Source organism: Phyllobates terribilis, unplaced genomic scaffold, assembly GCF_046119375.1.
Source record: "Phyllobates terribilis strain yellow unplaced genomic scaffold, ASM4611937v1 Scaffold_27__1_contigs__length_16484149, whole genome shotgun sequence".
Classification (NCBI taxonomy): domain Eukaryota; kingdom Metazoa; phylum Chordata; class Amphibia; order Anura; family Dendrobatidae; genus Phyllobates; species Phyllobates terribilis.
Genome location: NW_027362787.1, coordinates 15504790 through 15527508, shown reverse-complemented (window position 1 = coordinate 15527508; position 22719 = coordinate 15504790). Strand labels below are relative to the sequence as shown.

At 44.6% G+C, this 22719-nt stretch overlaps 1 long non-coding RNA gene across 1 annotated transcript in view; it reads right to left on the bottom strand.

Annotated features, from left to right (window-relative positions):
• LOC141176495 (uncharacterized) overlaps positions 1-22033 on the bottom strand; it is a 50019-nt gene extending 27986 nt beyond the window's left edge. Inside the window, exons 1-2 of the long non-coding RNA XR_012253176.1 lie at positions 21816-22033; positions 14495-14662 (exon numbers count right to left, since the gene is read on the bottom strand). This is a non-coding gene — a long non-coding RNA (uncharacterized lncRNA). The remainder of the gene's footprint in view (positions 1-14494; positions 14663-21815) is intronic.
• Positions 22034-22719: the final 686 nt, after the last annotated feature.

The window sequence follows — 22719 nt, the reverse complement described above, 5'->3', positions numbered from 1 at the left end:
CCCAATAGGCAGGTAAATGTCCCCAATAGGCAGGTAAATGTTCCCAATAGCCAGCATAGGTCCCCAATAGGCAGGTAAATGTCCCAAATAGGCAGGTAAATGTTTCCAATAGGCAACATAGGTCCCCAATAGGCAGGTAAATGTCCCAAATAGGCAGGTAAATGTCCCAAATAGGCAGCATAGGTCCCCAATAGGCAGGTAAATGTCCCCAATAGGCAGCATAGGTCCTCAATAGGCAGGCTGTTTCCCCCTTATAATGCCCTATGCAGGCTGTTCCCCCCTTATTATGCCCCATGCAGGATTTCCCTTTCTCCCACCATATAATGCCCCGTGCAAGATATCATTCAGGATGTCACTCCCCCATATAATGCCCCATGCTGGATGTCACCCCCCATATAATGCCCCATGCAGCATGTCACCCCCCCATATAATGCCCCATTCAGGATGTCACCCCCCCATATAATGCCCCATTCAGGATGTCACCCCCCCATATAATGCCCCATGCAGCATGTCACCCCCCCATATAATGCCCCATGCAGCATGTCACCCCCCCCCATATAATGCCCCGTTCAGGATGTCACCCCCCCCATATAATGCCCCGTTCAGGATGTCACCCCCCCCCATATAATGCCACAGGCAGGATGTCACCCCCCCATATAATGCCACAGGCAGGATGTCACCCCTAATATTATGTCCCATGCCTCCATACATTAAAAAAAAAAATCCAATACTCACCTCCCTCCTTGCCTGCTGCCGCTGCTCAGGTCCGGACTCCAGTGTCGCGGCAGTGACGTCCTGCACTGCGCTCCCTGTGACGGCTCAGGGGAGGGCGCGGTGTAAAGACGTCACCGCACCCTCTGACCTGAGACGTCACAGGGAGCGCAGACCAGGAAGACAGCGGATCTGCGGAGGCACGGGGAGAGGTAAGTATCGGGCTGCCGGGGCTCTGAGCAAGCGGGAGGAAGGGCGGGCGCTGACACCGCTCTCCTCTGCCCACAGCCCGGCGGGCCGGATAAAAGTCCTCCGCGGGCCGCATGTGGCCCGCGGGCCGTAGCTTGAGGACCCCTGTTCTACACCATTACAGAGGGACCTAGCATATTTGGAACTCCAGTTCAACAAATGGAGTTGGGGATTTGGTCATCATGAATGGTGTCTTCAATGCAGAGAAATATAGCAGATAATTATTAGTGTTGAGCGAGTATGTCCTGTTAACACTTTTGGCGAGTATGACAACTTTAATACATGTGAGGAATGTGTAATAAATAGACATTCCTTACATGTACTAAAGCTGTCAAACAGTCGCAAATCATGCACACGTTGTGATTTAAACATAACACCGAGCAGCTGTAACTACTCGGTGCTCGGCCCAAGCATACTCGCCGAAAGGGTTAACAGAACATACTCGCTCAACACTAATAATTATCCATCATGCAATACCATCAGTTAAGCGTCTGACTGGCTCTAAATTTATTATTCAGCAGTGTTATGCGCTAACGCAGAAAGACCCAGGAAGACTGGCACCAAACCAGCAAATCCGCAGGGACAGACGCACTTGGCGCAAGCTGCCCAGCTAGGTGAGCTCTTTAGGACCGGGAACACTTTTCACTCAGCTCCCAGTGATGGAAGGGGGACTTTGGCAGAGCCTTCCCAGGCCCACTGTCGCCAGCCAGCTGGGGTCTGGTGACACGGCCGGTGCCTAGTCAAGAACCAGGTGGGTACCTCTATAAGAACACCTAGTAAAAATTAAAAGGGAAAGAGAGGACTCCTAAGACAAAACACTGGAAAGATAACAGCTAATAATGATAGCACCCCTCACCACCACAGCACATTGAAACTGTAATAAACAGCAAAGGACTGAGCAGGGAACAGGTTTAAATAGCCCGCCTAATGATCAGGTGTTGAATACCTCTCAATCATCCCAAGACAACCACTCCCTGCTAACTTGCACAGCAGCTTGGACCCAATCCCACCACTGCCTAGTGCCAGACACTGCAGTATCGTGTGTTGCCTGGCAATCAGGGGAACACAGCATCCCATGTTAACCGGGCATTATATCAGCGGGAGATACGGCATCCCGCGTCCTCACAAATCCTACTACTCCAGAGCGCGATGCTCCATAAGATTGAGGCGGTTTTCCTGCATGCGTAGTAGCTTCGCCTGCAGAGTCAGGACAATGGTGGCCCCTGCAAACCGGAGTAGCGTAGCACTGGACTTGATCCATTCTCAGGTGGGAGCACAGAACCACAATTCCTAACAAGTAGGACAATGACTCCAAACATAAAGCCAATGTGACTAAGTACTATCTACAGTATAAAAAAGAACAACGAACCTGGAAGTGATGATATGGCCCCCACAGAACACTGATCTCAAAATCATCAAGTCAGTCTTGGATTACATAGAGAGACAGAAGTATTTTTGTCCAAGCCTACATCCACAGAAGATCTGTGGTTATTTTTTAGTGAGCCAAGATATTGGGAACAGTCTCCTTGTTGAGGTCCTTCACAAAACTGTATGCAAGTGTACCTGATGCTTTGATGTTGTTTTGCAGCAGTTTTCCATACCTGTTTAAAAATATTGCACAGTACTGTATGTACCCATTTGACTGACTGGTTATAGCTGCATGCAGTGGCGTAACTAGAGTCGTATGGGCCCAAGTGCAAGATCTGGACCGGGTCCCCCTTCTATCTTGAATAAATTATTATATTATATTATATTATATTATATTATATATATATATATATATATATATATATATATATATATGCGCGTCCTCCATCCTGGTATATACTGTATATCACTCATCCTGGTATATATGTCCCTCATCCTGGCCCCATCCTGGTATTTATATCGCCCATTCTGGTATATGTCCCTTATCCCGGGCCCATTCTGGTATATACAGTATATCCCTCATCCTGGTACATTTTCCCCATTCTGCTACTGTTCTTTAATGTATAGAAGAAAATAAACTATGCTCATCAGGGGCGTACATAAAAGTCACGGGGCTCCAAAGAAGAAGTATAATGGACATCTCATAGTCCTTTATATTGTATAATACATCCCATAGTCCTCCATATAATACACTGCACAGCCCATAGTCATCCATATTAGCATAATACACAGCCCATATCCTTCATATAATATAATACACAGCCATTAGTCCTCCATAAAGTATAATGTACAGCCCATAGTCATCCATGTAGTATAGTGCACCCCATAGTCATCCATAAATTATATAGAATCATAGAATCATAGAATGGTAGAGTTGGAGGGGACCTCCTGGGTCATCTGGTCCAACCCCCTGCTCAAAGCAGGATTCACTAAATCATCTCAGACAGATTTCTGTCCAGCCTCTGTTTGAAGACGTCCATTGAAGGGGAACTCAACACCTCTCCTGGCAGCCTGTTCCACTCATTAATCACCCTAACTGTCAAAAAGTTTTTTCTAATATCTAATCTGTGTCTCCTCCCATTTAGTTTCATCCCATTGCTTTTAGTCTTTCCTTGTGCAAATGAGAATAAAGATGATCCTTCTACAATGTGACAGCCCTTGACATATTTGTAGACAGCTATTAAGTCTCCTCTCAGTCTTCTTTTTTGCAAGCTAAACATTCCCAAATCCTGCAACCGTTCCTCATAGGACATGGTTTGCAGACCAGTCACCATTCTGGTCGCTCTTCTCTGAACTTGCTCCAGTTTGTCTATGTCTTTTTTAAAATGTGGTGCCCAAAACTGTACACAGTATTCCAGATGAGGTCTGACCAAAGAGGAGTAAAGACCGATAATGACTTCACGTGATCTAGACTGTATGCTTCTGTTAATACATCCCAGAATTGTATTTGCCTTTTTTGCTGCTGCATCACACTGTTGACTCATGTTCAGTCTATGATCTATTAGTATACCTAAGTCTTTTTCACATGTACTGTTGCTTAGCTCTATTCCTCCCATTCTGTATATGCTTTTTTCATTTTTATTGCCCAGATGTAGTACTTTGTATTTTTCCCTGTTAAAAACCATTCTGTTGGTTGCTGCCCACTGCTCCAGTTTATTTAGGTCTTTTTGAATCTTCCCTCTCTCTTCTCTGGTATTAGCTATCCCTCCTAGCTTTGTGTCATCAGCAAATTTAATCAGTTTACCCTCAATTCCTTCATCTAAATCATTGATAAAGATGTTGAACAATACAGGTCCCAGGACGGAGCCCTGTGGTACCCCACTTGAGACATTCATCCAGCTGGATGTGAAGCCATTTACAACCACCCTTTGAGTCCGATCACTAAGCCAGTTATGAATCCACCTAACAGTTGCCTGGTCCATTGCATACTTGGTCATTTTTTCAATAAGGATGGTGTTTTTTTTCAATAAGGATATTGCACAATCCATAGTCATTCATAACGTATAATGCACAGCCCATAGTCATCCATGTACTATAATGCACCCCCATAGTCATCCATAAAATATAATGCACCCCATAGTCATCCATAAAACATAATGCACCCTATAGTCATCCATAAATTATAATGCACAGCCCATAATCATCCATGTACTATAATGCAGCCCCATAGTCATCCATAAAGTATAATGCATCTCCATAGTCATCCATGTAGTAGTGTGGCGCCCCTGAGGGTTTGGTCGCCACAGAGGTACTGCTCCTCACCCAGAGGTGTGGTGTCTCCCTTCTCTCAGGTAAGGAGGGAGTGCTGCATGGAACCCCAACACCTACATCCAACACTACACTACCCCAGGCCAGCAGGAGGGGCAAGACGCAATGTAGTTTTCTGCTGAGCCCTGACCCTGGCTGGGGTGGGGGGAACCCAAAGTTAGGGGGAACCAGTAGTGGGTGTGGGTGAAGGAAGTAGTTTATGGGAGCACTCATACAGTAGATATATAAAAAGGTAGACATCTTAACAAGAGCAGGAAGTTGAGGAGTGTGGTTCAGAGGAACAGTCTGGGAGCAGAGTCTCTGTAGGAGCTCCGCTCCACTTCAAGGGCCCAGGACTGAGGCCCAGGAGGGGAGCAGGGAGTAAGCTCTGTTCTGTAGAAGGGATCCTAGGGGAGTACGGCGAGTGCAGGCGCCACCCGTACACCCCGAACCTGCCAAGTGTCAGGAGGATCTAGGCTGCAAGAAGGGGACCGGCCCCTGGCCCAGTCATGCAGCTTCAGGCCTCGGCTGGAAAAACCTGAGGCTTCTGACTTCTATAGCCAGGAGCCAAACCCCCACTTCAATCCGAGTAAGGTCAAGCAGGTCTGTGCAACTCCGACGGACAGGGCGGACCTCGCAGCCACCCGAACAGGATTCACAGTGGGAAGCGCAGGGCAGGAGGGAGTAAGACCGAGCGTGAAGTCAGTCTAGAGAGGTACATAAGAAAGTGGGGTTCTGCCAGGTACACCCAAACTGCCTGAGGAAAGATGGAACCCCTGCCCGGTGAACGCGGCGCGACGCGGGAGGCTTGCACCAGTACAGTGCACCTGTGGACTGTCTAAGAACTGTGAGTAAATCTTGGATGACTGCACTGAGCTGCCTCCGCTCCTTTCTTTCGCCGGTGCCATTTGCCTCCCTGCACTACAACGCCCAGCGCACCTCCATTTATTCTACACTGCCCTGAGGCCTGCTCCACCTGTGGGGAGCCATTCCATCTGAAGCTGCCCTATCATTGTTAAATGGTTAATTATGGAAATTCATTTGGAATGTTAAATAATTAATAATCGATAATCATTTTTCTTAAATCTGAGTTCTATGCCTCAGCCATCGTGTCTAGTTGACATGCGCTATTTGTGTGTGTATTTTTAGTTCACTACCATATGTAGAACAGGTGTGCCATACGACTGGCTATAAAAGCCCATGGTACAGAAAGGGGGGCTCTCTTGCTCTGCCCACCCCACAAGAAGAATCTTCATGCTGAGAAGCAGATGACATGTAGGCTTGGACACGTGCTGGACAAAGACATGATTTACCAGCCAGGATCCAAGGAAAGATGGGTGAATCTCAACCATTAAGCTAATTATGGACAAATGGACAATTACTTTATAACTAATTATTGTATGTACCTGCTGCAATCTGATTCTTTTTAATGGACAATCCAAGAATAAATCGATACATTTTTTTATAAGAATATCGTGATATTGATACTTTGAGAAGTCCTCAGTAGAAAAAATAATACAGAGAAGAGTATTATTTTACAATGGTGAGCCAGCCAGTCCTGTTTTTCGTTTTTTTTTTAATTAAGTGAATTTCTTCCGTGAACAAGGGGGGAAGTCCTGACGAGCTGAACAGCTGTTGTTCACGTGTCAGTAAATTCACTAATTTGTCACGAGAAGCAGAAAGGATCTATAGACTGAGGTACTAACAAGGAACAGAATCACACAGGAAAAGAATCAGACGAACTGAAGACAGGATGTGCTGATAAAGAGAAGCTAAGGAATCTTAAGGTAAGCAAAATATGGATATAATTTCTTCTTTTGCTAAACAAAGTAATATTAATTTCAAAGTTAATGTAGGAGATGATATAGAAGTTTTGTGGCTCAGTTTATACAAAGAATGTGAATTGCAGAATTTACAGTTCACTTCTAAATTGGTAAATAGAGACAAACAGAAATTGAGAAATATTCTACATTTGGTAGATTTTTTTCATAGTCTTGTGTTAGAGATTTCTAAGCAGAAAAATAGTGTAGAAATGTCAGATGGTGATACTGATTCTGACTGTAATGTGGAAAATAAACAAGAAATAAGACACGTGTCTGTAACTGAAGGTGACCTTGGGTCTGACCAAGAGATGGACATACAGAAACCTGACATGGGAGGAGACATGACTGACATACGAGAAACCGACATACTAGGTGATGTGGGAGGAGACGTGAGTGACGTAGGAGGAGCGGACGTACAAGAGCCACTAAAAATATCAGAGAATTCAGGAATTACCCAGGCTCAACTGCAAATTAAAATGAGGAAAAATTTGCTGAAATTATACAAAATCATGCCAAAATATGATGTCAAAATCCATGCCTGTAGAAATTCAGAGACATTTGAGAGCTTCTCTGATAAGTTTGATTTATCCAATGAGGAGAGGAATCAATTATTTAAAATATGGATTCCTGTGACATTGTCCAGACGTTTACATTTAATGCCCTGTGAAAATGACTCTCCTAATGGATGGGAAAATGATTCGGACAGATTAAGATATTTGATTTATTGTGTCACAAAGGATTTTCCCAACATAGAAGATCTGCAGAAACTAAGGATTGGTAGGAAGGAATGTACATATACATTCATGTCCATATTTGAACGGTTGTACAAAGCTCTCATCAAAAATGGAAAAGTACAACATATGATAAAAAGTTTTGTACAAAAATTCAAATTCCTAGATCCAGTATCTAGAGTTATAGCGTCACAAAAAGAATCCCTATTCAAATGTGTGCAGTTGCTGGATTCTGTTAGGAAACATGAGAATCGTGAAAAGGAAAAAAATCAAGTTAATTTTATAAAACCAGGAAAGGTAAAATCTTATCAAAAGCCAATATCAAACTCTCCTAGACTGAGTCATCCCCATAGTGAACTCTATCAAATACGCAGGAGATTTCATATCTGTTATAAGCCATATCAGCCAGTGCAAAGGTCCATCTCTTCACAGAATGAGTTAATTCTCAGTCAGAACTGTGATTCTCTAAAAAGGAAAATGGCCGAAACTGATGGACAGAGTCAGGTGAGACGACCGGCTCACAGTGACGTCATGGAATGTGGACAGAAGGACAGGCAGTTCTCTGAGGTTTTGAAGGATAGAAAAATGTCTTTCCTAAATAGGGCGTTCCTGGAGATATTTGAGAGAGACAGAAGATTTGGTTTAGGGAGTGGCTAAGAAAAAACTGTAATTATAATGTAGCATAGAAGTGTTACAATGTCTCAATATTTATTTATAATCTTATACAGTAAAATTGTAGTTACATAGTTTCTACCGTGTTTCCCCGAAAGTAAGGCCCCCCCGAAAGTAAGGCAGGGTGGGGGGTTTCGGGGGGTCCGCCAATGTAGGGCACCCCCCGATTGTAAGGCAGGGTAGCGGCGGGGGGGGCGGGGAATGTAAGGCTGATTGGCCGATCAGCCTGTTCGTCACAGGCTCCGTACCGTAGTCCCTGCTGGCCACCAGCCCGAGCTGTGATTGGCCAGTCAGCCGGCTCGCAGCTGATTGGCCGAATCAGCTGCGACGTCACCGCCTACAGGCTCGCTCCGATTGGTCCAGCTTCCCCGGCATCCGAATCGTCAGCCCGGCACCGCAGAGGAGATCGAAACAGAAGGAAAGTAACGGTAAGTTCCGAAACTCTCTCTGTGTGTGTGTGTGTCTGTGTCTGTGTGTGTGTGTGTACGGTATGTGTACGGTATGTGTATGGGTGCCGTATGGGGCTGTATGTGTCAGTGTGTGTACGGTACCGGTACGATATGTGTGTGGGTGCCGTGTGGGGCTGTACCGGTACCGTATGTGTCAGTATGTGTGGTGGCAGAGTGGGGGGCAGAACCACTGTATGGGGATGCTGCAGGGGGGAGGATGGGGAGGGTTGCCGGACTGTTAATAAATGTTAATTTTATTGTTAAAAAAAATTGTCGTCATTTTTTTTCCCAATGTAAGGCCTCCCCCGAAAGTAAGGCAGGGTGGGACTTTTGGGGGTAAAATTAATGTAAGACAGGGCCTTACTTTCGGGGAAACACGGTAGTAGTTCATGTATGTATATATATATACACTTGTCTAAGTAGAGATTGTGTATAATTGTATTTATATATATGTTTATAAAATATATATATATATTAATTAATAAATTAGAACTTCATATATAAATTTAAGTAACAATATTTTGAATTACATTAGAACCAACCAATATATGTATAAGATATTTAAATAATTCTGTTTCTGTATGAATTTGATATTTAATTTTATTTTCTTATATTTCCTTAGAGTTTTCATTCCAAAGCAGGATTTGATCAAACAACTCTAAAATGGATTTATTTCTTTATTCACACAGGAAGCTGAAAATTGCATGATTTATGTGTAACATTAATTAATTAATATTTTCTGTGCATGAAGTGTTCGTGCAAATTAAAGTAGCTTTACAGCATGACGTGTGACAGCTGCGGCCTTTGAACTTTGAGCTAATAGTATAGATCCTATTCATTCTATTTTCAGCTGATGTAACTTAAGACCGGGCAGCCAGTGAAAAAAGAATCTATAAGGCTGAGTTCACACGATGCGTATTTCATGTGTTTCCGCAGCGTTTTTGCAGTTGCGTAAACGCCGCGGAAAAGCATGAAAAACGCATGGTAGAAGGGAAGCAATGTTCCCCAATTGAAATCCGCATGTACTGTGCCCATGATGCGGATTTTTCCGCAGCGTAAACGCTGCGCTCAAAAATCCGCAGCATGTCATTTAATTTTGCGGAAACGCGGCGTTTTCGCCGCCATTGACTTGCATTAGAACGCGCCAATTCCGCAAGACTGCATCTGTACTTGCGTAATTGGTGCGTTCTAATATGCGGATGGTACCCGGGTGTGGAGGAGAGGAGAGTCTCATCCACACCCAGGTACCATTAAAAAAGCTGTAAAAACAAGAATAAAATAAAAAATATATATATACTTACCATCTGTCGGCCCGCGCAGCGCTCCTGCTTGCTTCCCGGCACTTGCAGTGAGTTGTAGGACCTGCGGTGACGTCAGAGTCATGTGACGGGTCACGTGACGCTGACGTCGGCAGGTCTTTCAATTCAAAGTTGCCGGCAGCCGGGAGAACGGAGTGAGCAGGACAGCGCGGGCCATCGGAGGTAAGTATATACACTCTCTAGGGTCACACTGTATAAATCCATGCTGTTTGCATGGATTTATATAGTGTGACCTAGTTGTCAAGCACTTTCCAAGAGATGCTAAAATCACCAGTAAAGCGCTTGTCAATCTGCATGCGGAAACGCATGTGAATCTGCATGTGGATCCGCATGTATTCTGCAGGAAAAACGCATTTCTGCATGCGTTTTTTCTGCCAGGGAGATGCAGAAATGATGCAGAAATTTTCTGCTTCATTTCTGCATCGTGTGCACATAGCCAAACAAGAGGTTTTTTTTTCAAGTATCTGAAATTTCAGCAACTTACTCTCATATTATATAATATGTACTTGGGGAATATTCAAAGAATATTAAGATATTTAATTGATATGACAATGCGCATTAATAAATTGGGATACAACAATTTTGGGTTAAATATATATATATCTAAAACTTCATATGTGGAATGTTTGAGTTGAACAGATCTGTGAATGTCAGAGTGAAGGTGACAGATGAGTAAATCAGCAGCTGCTAAGTGTGATTGATGTGACAGAGGCCTCGTACGTTTGTATGTTTGGAAAAAAAAAATGTTTCTTTATGTGAAGGTACAAAAATATATTTAATTCTGAAAAAAAATTATAATACATAATTAGGTATTATCTACATATATATATACTTCTATATTTCTTTAATAATTATTATTTCTTGATTTAACTAATAGTGGATAAGGGCAACCACACATCAAAATGGTTTACAAAGCAAATTTATATTTAGAATAATTTTCCACATGATAATATTCTTGAATAACTATGATATTATTTTTAATGGTTACCTAAATAGGTACACACCTCTCTGTAGACAAATCTATGCTACTCATCGATATGAAATTTATGCAAAATGTTCATAGAAGAATAATTATTTTTAATTTGGTTCTGATATATACATAAATTTTATAAAATAATATTTTTTGGTATTAAAGGGGAAAATGTGTTTTTGATCCTGATTACATAATCACTTTTGATCAATACTTATTTTTTCACACATTTTAAAGAAGAAACAATAATAGAATCATAGAATCATAGAATGGTAGAGTTGGAAGGGACCTCCTGGGTCATCTGGTCCAACCCCCTGCTCAAAGCAGGATTCACTAGATCATCTCAGACAAATGTCTGTCCAGCCTCTGTTTGAAGACGTCCATTGAAGGGGAACTCACCACCTCTCGTGGCAGCCTGTTCCACTCATTAATCACCCTAACTGTCAAAAAGTTATAAGGTACAATGGTATAATTAAGAAGGGTATTACATGCAAAGTTGCATAGTTTAATAATTTTTTGGTGATACAAGGTTATGACAAATATGAAATCATCCAGATAATGGAAATATAAAGGTATTTTTTATGGAGAATATAATTACTCTTCATTTGTCATTAACATATGAAGGCCTTATTTTTATTTTCATTTTTACATTTTTATTCTTACTTATTTTCTTATTTTTCCATTTTTCAGTTTTAATTTTCAATTTTTGATTTTAATTCAGTTCAATATTTCAACTGAGAAAACACATTAATATTTAATGGGGTAATGTCTAGTACAAAGAATATTGCTTCATTAAATATAATGATGATATGAATTAATATAAGAAAAATGTTTACATTTTCTGAGTAAACACAACAATTCATTCATTCATTCTTACATTCATATATTTATTCATTTTAGTTCAGCAGTATACATTCTTTGGTATTATTGGTTTAATAAAGATATAAACACTTGTTGTTTCAAAACACACTGACACCTATGGGTTGGAAAAGGCAATTACACCTATGACATAAAAATGTTCTATCACATGAAGAACTTGATTAATAATGAATTATTATCTATTATTGTTTATTATTCCAAACATAATTTATTTTAATATTTTGATAATAATTAGATGGATATTATTGATTGCTATGGTACGCTGTGATATTATAGGTTAGGAAAGTTGCCAGATTTGGTATCAGATTAGGGAATGAAGACTTCAATCAAGACATCGCAATTATGAATTCTATCTTAATAATGACTTTTCATATTTATAAATCAAAGAGACTCTCAAAGGTTACAAGAAGAAGCAACTGATATCCGGAGGTCTCAGAAGGTAACAGGTGTGAATGCTGAGTGATCATAGACTGTGTCAGATACAATTCACACCACTGATCACCAGGACGGCAGAGGACGATGATCCTATATGAACTGTGTTGTGTTCAAGTTTCATCACGTTCCAGTGGTTTCTTATCACCTGCAACGCTTCAATGAAAGCTGGTGAACAGGTAATACCTGGCATATGTGTCCTGTATATAAAGGACTGAGTACTGGTTATGGGGCTATATAAAGCAGGGAAGTGTCAAGTTAACCCTTGCTTTACTGACCAAAGACGTCACATCTGTTCCAAAAGTGACATGAGACCAGTGCAGATGACACGGGGAAGATTCCAGAATATCCAACGTCAGTCCAGGTGACATCACACAGATATTAAAGCTACATTTCATCCATAGACTTTGTTTTCTTATCAGTTGACACACATGATCTTTCTAATAAAGAGTACAGTTTATAGACTGCACAATGATGAATACAATTATGGACTGTACAATATCTACACGCTATAATTTATTTCAAAGGAGTTTTCATCTAAAGACTGTGTTATAAAAGAACCAAGAAGAAGATGAGACGAAGACCCGATGACATCAGATGATGACGATTGGACCCGCGATTACTTCAATTTAGATATAGGGAAGTATAATTATACATATTAAATGAATATTAGTCACGGCTTACCATAACATGAATTCACATCATTATATAACAATAATCAGATATTGATATTATTATTATTATTATTATGGAAATTTAATGATATTGCCAAGGAAGAAGGAAAGAAAAAATGATTGTTATCCTAATGATAAACCTGTCTTCTTTTGAGGATTTTTCAGTCCTTTTTATCCTCAAAAAGGGGGGAATGTTAAATAATTAATAATCGATAATCATTTTTCTTAAATCTGAGTTCTATGCATCAGCCATCGTGTCTAGTTGACATGCGCTATTTGTGTGTGTATTTTTGGTTCACCACCATATGTAGAACAGGTGTCCATACGACTGGCTATAAAAGCCCATGGTATAGAAAGGGGGGGCTCTCTTGCTCTTCCCACCCCACAAGACACAGAATCTTCATGCTGAGAAGTATCTGACATGTAGGCCTGGACACGTGCTGGATAAAGACATGATTTACCAGCCAGGATCCAAGGAAAGATGGGTGAATCTCAACAATTAAGCTAATTATGGACAAATGGACAATTACTTTATAACTAATTATTGTATGTACCTGCTGCAATCTGATTCTTTTTAATGGACAATCCAAGAATAAATAGATACATTTTTTTATAAGAATATCGTGATATTGATACTTTGAGAAGTCCTCAGTAGAAAAAATAATACAGAAAGAGTATTATTTTACAGCCGCGCATGACGTCACTGCCATGCGCGGCTGACATGGAAAGATCAGCTCCCGGAAGTCACTCCCATGCCGGGTCTGTGTGTGCGGGGAGCAGTGACTTCACTCTCCTTCATAGCCGGCACACAGCTTAGCCGTGCTGCGGCTCCTGCTGCTGCCGGGCTATAGCGTGTGCCCGCTTATTAAAGGACATGAATATTCACCCCCTCCCCACGCCCATGGGCGTGGAGAGAGGTTGAATATTCAAGCCCTTTAATAGCGGGCACAGGCGATTCCGGCAGCAGCAGGAGCCGCAGCGCGGCTACACTGTGTGCTGCTATTAAGGAGCATGAATATTCAGTGCTCCCCATGCCCCATGGGCGTGGGGAGCAGTGAATATTAATTTGCTGTAGCAGCGGGGACAGTGTAGGCTGCAGCGGGCGGCCGCTGCCTCCTGTGCCCCGCTCCTCCACCGCTACCCCCACACCCCACATATATATATATATATATATACACACCCCCCCCCAACATTCGGACTATAAGATGCACCCCCCATTTTCCACCAAAATTTTGGAGGAAAAAAGTGCGTCTTATAGTCTGAAAAATACGGTAGATTATTAAATTAAATAGAGATTTAGGATTAAATCAGTGTAGGGTGCGGACAACCCCTTTAAATTGTTAATTGAAATAAAAACAGTTCCCCGTTGTATTAATAAGGCAGTGATTCCAACTGTATTACCACTGGGAGACCCCCAACTCACACTCCTATTTCCCGAGTGCCTTCCACGCCAAGCTTGGTTATGGAGGCTTTGGATTACCATCCATACTGTTCAGCACAGATCATGCTTCTTATGTCTTCATCGATCCCCCAGAACACAACCCTGCATTACCGCGTCCTTCAGGCTTTGTCCAATTATTTTCTCCAAATTTGTTTGCCGATCAGTGGCAAGAGGCTGTTGAGCTACTCAGTCTCCTTGTTTCTTTGGAAAATTGGCACACTCTTGCATATAACAGTAGAGAATGGCCAAATCTTACGGAGACACTGGTAGATCGCAACGAAACATGGAGAGAGCAGATGTTCAGCAGTGAACTTGGAGTCTCCCTCCTCTATGAAGCTTTGCCGTACACATCTGACTTACTCCTGAGGACTTCTCGTAATTCACATGTGCAAAAATAGTTCAATCCACAACTAAAACGCTGGAACCAACTCGTGGAAAACTGGATAAAGATAGATAAAAGGCACATTACCTGTGGGTAGCCCAAGTGTGAAGTAATTGTCAGGTCCAGGATTGAACTGGGCGATGCGATTACTTAGGTATTTTGCTGCCCATTCGCTGGCCAGGGCATAGTCATCAAGAATCACCAGCCGCATGATTGTGCCCACAAGCTCTCGCCTGGCAGCATGTGGCTAACAAACTGAAAAGAGAAGCGATACACAAGATAAGAGGTGACACAATAATATACAAAAGAGGTAACACAATAATACACAGTCGGCAAGTTTGGAGACTGAAACACATTCTGGCTTTCATAAAGTTTGCTGCTTCAGTTTTTATAGTGTCAATTTGCATTAACTGTAGATTGTTATGAAGAATGATCAGATGAATTGTTAAAAAAAAAAAAAATGCATATTAATTTTTTCCCAAAGAAATTACTTAACCACAAAACCCTATCACTACACTATGTGTGCTGTAGCCTGCTTCTCCGGGTCCTACATCACCAAAGCTTGGCACTTCGGGGACACATACCTCCCGTCCACGACCTGTCCGGCAGCAACCTTACATACCCCCCCTCTGCCCAAAGCAGGGGGGGGGCTTGGCACCTTCTGCCACCATACAATAGATACACAAAAGGTATAACGCAGTGTTTCCCAAACCCCATCCTCACAGACCCCACAGGTCGTATTTTCAGGATTTCCTTAGTATTACACAGGTGATTGAAGTATCATCAAGTCATCAGGAATTCTCTCACCTGTGTAATACTAAGGAGATTCTGAAAACATGACCTATGGGGGTCCGTAAGGATGAGGTTTGGGAAACACTGCTATAACAGAACAAAACTAAAAATAACCAGTCCATACAGCACGGCATCAGCCGTTTAAATGTAGTGCTTTTCTCGGCCTCCAGCAGACTGAGCAGCACATGCAAGGTTTGCTCACCTTGCACAACACACAGCACCACTGAGACAGGCGCAGCTGTCTTAAATCAGGCCTTCCAAGACCTGGACTGGAGGTAAGTGAGCAGCTATTTCCCCCCAACTCTTTCAGCTGCTCTTAAAACCCGGCCCTTTAATCCGGGCCCATTAACTCCCTCCCAGCACTATGTGTTCTGGAGCCTGCTTCTCCATGTCCTACATCACCGAAGTTTGGTACTTCGGGGACACATACCTCCCATCCACGACCTGTCTGGCAGCCACCTTACAGTGTGCTGCACTGAGTTAGACCAGAAATGAACCAGAAGATACCTGAAGGTAACTGCACAGCCAGAGTAAAAAATGTTTCTCTTTGTTTTCACTCTCACCCCTATAGTCCTACACGTTCTACTAACCCTTCTAATCCCTACACCTAGTAATGAACTGGTCATCTCTCCCTCCATCTCACCTCCTCCTCAGATCTGTTCCTCAACATACAATCCTCTGTCTCTAAACACAGACAGCCACCTCACGCTCGCTCCTTCTGCTCCTCACTGCTGGCGATATCTCTCCAAATCATGGCCCTCCTCACCACATCCCCACAGTCACTTCTACCTCTCATCCACAATCTATCAAATTTCCGCAACATTTCTAACCCTATACCCATTGCCCATCCCCAGCTTCCCCAATCCCACTAACAGGAGCTCTATGGAATGCTCTCTCCGTCTGCAACAAACTTTTCATTACTAACAAACTTTCCTTCCTTGGCATCAATGGTACCTGACTCACCCCCTCTGACATGGCCTCTCCAGCTGCACTTTCATACGTTGGATTCCACCTTTCCCACACCCCTCGCCCCATCGGCAAGCATGGCAAAGGAGTTTGTTTTCTCCTGTCAGATAACTGTACTCTGCTGCCCGACTAATCCACCTGTCCCCCCCACTATTCCCTGGCCTCTCCCCTCTGTCAATCCCTTCACTGGCTCCCCATTATCCAGAGACTCCAGATGAAAACCCTAACCATGACATACCAAGCCATCCACAACCTGTCTCCTCCATATAACTGTGACTTAGTGTCCTGGTACTTACCTGCACGCAACCTCCAATCCTCACAAGATCTCCTTCTCTACTCCCCTCTTATCTCCTCTTCCCACAATCGCACGCAAGATTTCTCCCATGCATCCCCCTACTCTAGAACTCTCTACCCCAATATATCAGACTGTTGCCAACCGTGGAAACCTTCAAAAGGAAGCTGAAGATCCACTTCTTCTGACAAGCCTACAATCTGCAGTAACCACCGCTCCATCATACCACTGCACGACCAGCTCTACCCTCACCTACTGTATCCTCACCCATTCATTGTAGACTGTAAGCCCTCGCGGGCAGGGTCCTCGCTCCTCCTGTACCAGTCGGTGATTCGTTTTTGTTCAAGATTATTGTACTTGTTTTTTGCTATGTATATCCCTTTTCACATGTAAAGCTCCATGTAATAAATGGCACTATAAAAAATAATAACTTAATAGGGGGAGGTTAATTTGCTGTGGAGACTTCAGGACTCCGAAAAAAGTCCAGCAAGTCCCTGTATCACTTCCTACATAGGATTCAGCTATGGAATTGGTTCAACACCAGTGCAGAGCTTGCTCAAGAATGGCAGCAGGCGGGCGTCAGTGCATCTGTACACACCGTGAGGAGAAGGATTTTGGAGGCTGTGCTGGTGTCAAGTAGGGCAGCAAAGAAACCACTTTTCTCCATGAAAAAGATGAAGAACAGGATTATAAAATGCAGTAAACTACAGTGATTGGATTACAGAGGACTGGGGTAAAGTTATTTCCCTGATGAAGGCCCCCTTCAAACTGTTAGGGACATATGGAAGAATGAATGTCCGGAGAAGAAAAGCTGAGTGCTACTTTGAGTCCTGTGTTATGCCAACAGTAAAGCACCCGAGACGAGTCATGTGTGGAGTTATCCATCATCAAAAGGGAGTGGGCTCACTCACAATTTTGCCTAAGAACACTGCAGGAGCATTTTTGGTGATTAACAATGCATATATGAGCATGACGGAGAATATGTCACAAGGCAAAAGTGACAACTAAGTGTCTGGGTAACATTGACATTTTGGGTTCATGGCCAGTAAACTCTCCAGATCTCAATTCGATTGTGGTCACTCCTCAAAAAGCGGGTGGACAAACAGAAATGTATGTAGTGAGCTCCTAGCACTGATTAGACAAAAATTGTCCATCGTCAGTCAGGATTTGGCCCAGCAGCCGATATCCAGCTGCCAAGGCGAAGGGAACGAGTCTTGAAAAATAAGGGTCAACACTGAATATTGAATCTTTCCATAAACTTGATGTATTTGTCAATAAAAGTGTAAAACTTATAAAATGCTGATAATTGTACTACAGTAACCACAGAAACATCTGACTAAAAGATCTAAAAACACTGAAGTGAACACCAAAATTTGTATCAGTCACAAGACTTTTGGCCAGAACTGTACATAAAGTGACACAAAACAAGATACAAGACATAGGTCAAAAAAAATTCTCCATCTTCTTCGTTCCGTCAATCCGTGAAAAATGGGACTGCACTCAGATGTCATCTGAGTGCAGTGCGATCTTTTCGAAGGACTCATTAACTTGCATGGCCGAACGTGATCCGAATATTAGATGAAACTCAAGCATAGTGATTTTTGTCCTCGGACAGACTGTCTATGGGGCCGTGCACATGTGCGATTTTTCTCCTTGGACAAACACTGGTCACAGTGCGATTCAATGTTTTGTCAGATCGCACTCCGACCGAAAACACTGCTATCTGCACCTGCCTTAACATTGCAACGCTAACAATAGTAATCTCAGCAAGGACTGCTGGGAGATTTCAGCTCAGAAGCCTGCAGATCTCTGAACGCAGCTCTAGACTATCACTGGCTGTAACTCAGGATTAGTAATCGATACGTTTTTCGAAAGTTACACAATAAACTATAATAAATTACTCTCATGTGAACACAAATTCTAAAGGAGAACTCTAACACTAAGATATTAACTTAAGGAGGAATTCACACATCCGTGGTGGGATCCGAGGACCCGGCCCGGCTCTCCGGACCTGATCAGTGCCTCATCCATTCCTAGGAGGTAATCACAGATCAGCACTGGTGACCCAGCGGTTGTCAGATCTGAGCTCGCTCCGTGGAGCACAGATGTGTGAATTCAGCCTTACAGAAGTTGTCCCAGAGTAGAAAGCCAGAGCTGTTGGATTACAGCGCCACCCCTAGGTACAGGCTGTGTGTGGCATTACAGCTCAGCACCTGTCACGTCACTAGACCGGAGCTGTAGTACCAGACACAACCTGGGGCCAGGACTGGCGCTCTGTGTTCCTTTTTCTCATGGACAAACCCTGTGCAGAAAAATACAGAATCCAGGAACCTCCAAACATGGCAGACATCGCCAAGTTCTAACAGTGCATAATGGGCGCAGCTCCAGCCATACTGTCAGTGACTGGAAACCTGGTTTATAGTCCAACTGCTGACAGGTGAGAGGCTGCGGCCCCCTGTAATCCCCGGCTCTGACCAGTCACCGACCATTGCTGCAGGGGACTAACCACATCCACAGGAAGCCAGGGTGCCCCCCCCCCGGACTGAGACTGCCCCCCCCGGGAGCTCAGTGTGGGGTGCGCAGTCATCCGCCATGTCTCCCCAATACTCAGCAGCCTCACCACCCACAACTCGCTCTGCAGCCTCCTCCCTGGTAAACGTTAGAATGTATGGGCTCCTTCCAGGTATGACGTAGTTTGCGGGGGCGTGTCCTGACTGCATTATGGGCGTGTTCTAGTTTAGCACCAGACGCCAGAGATTCATGCAGAAAGTGATACGGTGAAGCTTCAGGAGGAGGTCAGTGCTGGGCTCTGGGGGATGCTGCTTGCTTTGGGTGGTCTGTGGGGCTGGTGGGGGCATGTTCTGGGTATTCTGGGGGGATGTTGCACGTGTGTGTGTGTGTCTTTCCTAAATTCCTAAACACCCACCGGAAAACTAAGGCGCCCGCGAGTTGCGGGGTGAATTGGCAACTCGGGGGTGTACTTATTTCCTCTGTGGGTAGGTCACAATTTTTTTTTTTACCGTCCAAGATCCATCTTGGCAAAAGTATGGTGGTAATTTCTGCCTTTCTGGACATTGGGGCGGGGTTTATTTTGATCGACGCTAGGTTCGATCAGGACCTCAAACCTCATAAATTTTCTGGCTCAACACCCATAATCGCCATTGACTCTGCACCCTTGAGCTAGGGGTATTTTACTCTTGTCGCTCGTGTGCTACATCTGCAGGTAGGGGCCTTGCACTCTAAATTTATTGACTGTTATGTGCTAGAGGGCTTGCCCTCTCCTGTGGTCCTTGGACTACCTTGGTTTACGCTGCACAATCCTGTGGTAGGTTGTGTGCCCACTATGCGTCTTTTAAGCGTTTCCGCAGCGGCAATTCCATTGCAGAAACGCTTAAACGCTTGGTAGAAGGTCTGCAATGTTCCCCAATGATAATCCCCATGTGCTGTGCACATGCTGCGGAAATTTCCGCTGCGCATTATCAGTGCGGAAAAATCCGCAGCACTACCAATTATTTTGCGTAATCGCAACGTTTTCGCCTCCATTGAATGGCTTAATATCCGCATGACTACATGTGCACATGCGGATATTAAGCGATTCAACGTGTGGATGGTACCCGGGTCTGGAGAAGAAGAGACTCTCCTCAAGACCCGGGTACCATGGTACCTGTAGTAAAAAAAAAAAAAAAGAAAAGAAAAAAATACATTATTCTTACCTTCTGATGGCCCCCTGTCTTTTCTCCGCTGCGCCCAGTCTCTTGTACGGCTCGTCGGCGGTCGCGTGATCTGTCACATGACTAAATGACGTCATGGAAGGTCCTTTCACACCACCGTGAGCCGTACAAGAGACCAGGGGCCATCAGAAGGTAAGTAAAATGTTTTTGTTTTTTGTTTTTTTTACCATTTTTAATCTTTTTTCTTCAACTATTAACTTGGTCACACTATATAAATCCATGCTGGTTGCACGTATTTATATAGTGTGACCAAGTTGTCAAGCACTTTCCAAGTGATGCTAAAATCGCTTGGAAAGCGCTTGACAACCCGCATGCGGAAATGCATGTGAAAAAACACTTCACTTACACTTGTCCCTGGCAGGAAAAACACATGTAAAATCCGCATGCATTTTTTTCTGCCAGGGAGATGCAGAAACGCTCAGGAAAAATCCAGAGCATTTCTGCATCGTGGGCACTTAGCCGTAGACTGGCAGACTCGGGAGGTGGTAAAATGGAGCGAGTATTGCCAAGAACACTGCTTGGTCACTCGGATAGCCACGGTGGGTCTGATTTTAGGAATGTGTTTTCTGAACAGGGGAGTCAAGAACTTCCTCCCCATCATCCTTATGATTGCGTCGGCAATATTATTCCTGGGGCCAAGCTACCAAAAAAACAGGTTATATAATATCTCTGGTTCAGAGAGGCAGGCCATGAAAAACTAGATCACTGAAAGTCTACCAAAGGGCCATAAGACTTTCTTCATCTCCCGTTGCAGTGGGGTTTTTCTTTGTCAAAAAACAAACAAACTAGGGGTTGTGCCCCTGCCTTGATTTTTGCGAGTTTAATCAGATTAAGGTCTGGGATGCATATCCTCTCCGTCTCATCCCAGACCTCTTTAGAAAACCATTTGGCTCCTACAATTTGATTAAACTAGACCTCAGGGTGGCTTATAATCTCATTCACATTGAGGAGATGAGTGGAAGACGGCCTTCAATACTCCTGAGGGGCACTATGAAAACCTTGTGATGGCATTTGGGTTGACTAATGCTCCCATTTTTACTCATCTGGCAGGTAGATCACAACAAACCCATCTTGATGACATAATGGTAGACTCCATACTAAATAAGGAGGGAGTCACTGACTGTGGTGGCCCCTCCCTGGGCCGTGGCGATTGGTGACCCCCCCTTCTCTGCCCCTTACTGACCAGTGATCCTGAAGCCCCCGGAAGGATCCAATGAAGCGAAAGGGACGGCTGCTGCAAGCCGTCCCCTGGATACATAAACACCGGGACATCCCACGTTACTTCCTTTCTTTGCTGGTCCCGGAGTCGAATGTCATGGAGATTTCAGGATCAGGTCAGATTGCTGAGGCCCTCCAGGCTGGGTTTGCACAGGGGGGCGAGCGCTGGTTACAGGCTCTCATGTCGGGGCTCAGCGCTCATCCCCCTGGCCCCAAGCTCTAAATCCCCAGATCACCCTGCCCCTGGCCCTCAACCCCTTATGGGAACATCATATTCCCCAGTCCCCTCACCACTTGGGCCTACTCACTCCAATTGCCCACGATACAACGGTCCCCTCCACGGCGGTCGGGTCATCTGGAACGGGGGGCTGCATTACTTCCGCGGCCTGGTCCCGATCCCCATCCTCACCTGACCGCCGCATCCGCACAACTTTACAGTGTTCATCGGGCCACTCAACCCGGCACGGGACGGCAGGTGGCTGCGGTAGTGCTGCAGGCGCGCGCTGACTCGGGGAAGCGGGCAGACGTGGCGGTCCGGAAGCGGGCGCGCGACTCCACTAGGCCGAAGAGGCATGTTGGGGGAGGCGGAGCTGGAGGGCAGGAAGCGCTCGATGCGCATGTGCGGGGCGCATGTCCGCCTCACGTGACCCCGCAGGTCACGCCCCCCAGTCCAGAAAGCTGCGGGGCGGAGCAGGAAGCTGAAGCTAGTGCGGCAGTGGACCCTGCGCCTCACTCACAGCGGGCGCAGGGCTCCGCTGCACTAATAAATGAGTGCGGGCTGTCTTCCATGTCGGCGGCGGGCACAGAGGGGATTCAGGTCTCCTGCCTGCCGCCGGCGCTGGAGACAGCATAGAGCCTGTTGTTCCCCACCCCTGTTAACACTCCCGTCCCGCATCCTGCCGAGGAGCGCCCTGGAGGGCGGAGGTCCAGCAGGCACTCCCGTCCTCCAGAGCGCTTTAGGCACAGCACCCCGCAGCCTCACAGAAGAAGCTGCGGGCCACTTAGTAACCATTCCCCGCCCCCTCAACACACAGCAGGGGCTGTGGCAGAGCAGAGCTCCAGACAGGAATCCTCTGCCGGGGGCTGTGCTCTGCCTCCCCCCCAAACAATCCCCCACAGAAAAACTCCTATTAAAAATAAAAGAAAAAGTTCCCAAAACAGAACACGTGACACTACACATCCAGGGGACATTGCGGCCCTGTAATCACCGCAGCCCATCCAGCGCCCAGTCACAGTATCAATACCCCACTGATGGACACGATACGGAGCCTAAACACTTCAGCGACCATCCTCGCCTCCCCCATATACCCCTA